Source organism: Gorilla gorilla, chromosome 4 (assembly GCF_029281585.2).
Source record: "Gorilla gorilla gorilla isolate KB3781 chromosome 4, NHGRI_mGorGor1-v2.1_pri, whole genome shotgun sequence".
Classification (NCBI taxonomy): domain Eukaryota; kingdom Metazoa; phylum Chordata; class Mammalia; order Primates; family Hominidae; genus Gorilla; species Gorilla gorilla.
The window spans coordinates 159,548,793-159,550,115 of record NC_073228.2 but is presented as its reverse complement, the minus strand read 5'-3'; positions in this window follow the sequence as shown (position 1 = coordinate 159,550,115).

The window sequence follows — 1,323 nt, the reverse complement described above, 5'->3', positions numbered from 1 at the left end:
CTGGCAATTTGCATAAAGAGTCAAGACCCATCAGTGTGCTGTATTGAGGAAACACATCTCACGTGCAGAGACATACATAGGCTCAAAATAAAGGGATGGAGGAAGATCTACCAAGCAAATGGAAAACAAAAAAAGGCAGGGGTTGCAATCCTATTCTCTGATAAAACAGACTTTAAACCGGCAAAGATCAAAAGAGACAAAGAAGGCCATTACATAATGGTAGAGGAATCAATTCAACAAGAAGAATTTACTCTCCTAAATATACATTCGCCCAATACAGGAGCACCCAGATTCATAAAGCAAGTCCTTAGAGACCTACAAAGAGACTTAGACTCCCACACAATAATAATGAGAGACTTTAACACCCCACTGACAACATTAGACAGGTCAAGACAGAAAGTTAACAAGGATATCCAGGAATTGAACTCAGCTCTATACCAAGTGGACCTAATAGACATGTACAGAACTCTCCACCCCAAATCAATAGAATATACATTCTTTTCAGCACTACACAACACCTATTCCAAAATTGACCACATAGTTGGAAATAAAGCACTCCTCGGCAAATGTAAAAGAACAGAAATTATAACAAACTGTCTCTCAGACCACAGTGCAATCAAACTAGAACTCAGGATTAAGAAACTCACTCAAAACCACTCAACTACATGGAAACTGAACAACCTGCTCCTGAATGACTACTGGGTACATAACGACATGAAGGCAGAAATAAAGATGTTCTTTGAAACCAACGAGAACAAAGACACAACATACCAGAATCTCTGGGACATATTCAAAGCAGTGTGTAGAGGGAAACTTATAGCACTACATGCCCACAAGAGAAAGCAGGAAAGATCTAAAATTGACACCCTAACATCACAATTAAAAGAACTAGAGAAGCAAGAGCAAACACATTCAAAAGCTAGCAGAAGGCAAGAAATAACTAAGATCAGAGCAGAACTGAAGGAAATAGAGACACAAAAAACCCTTCAAAAAATCAATGAATCTAGGAGCTGGTTTTTTGAAAAGATCAACAAGATTGATAGACTGCTAACAAGACTAATAAAGAAGAAAAGAGAAAAGAATCAAATAGACACAATAAAAAATGACAAAGGGGATATCACCACTGATCCCACAGAAATACAAACTACCATCAGAGAATACTACAAACACCTCTATGCAAATAAACTAGAAAATCTAGAAGAAATGGATAAATTCCTCAACACATACACTCTTCCAAGACTAAACCAGGAAGAAGTTGAATCTCTGAATAGACCAATAACAGGCTCTGAAATTGAGGCAATAATTAGTAGCTTACCAACCAAA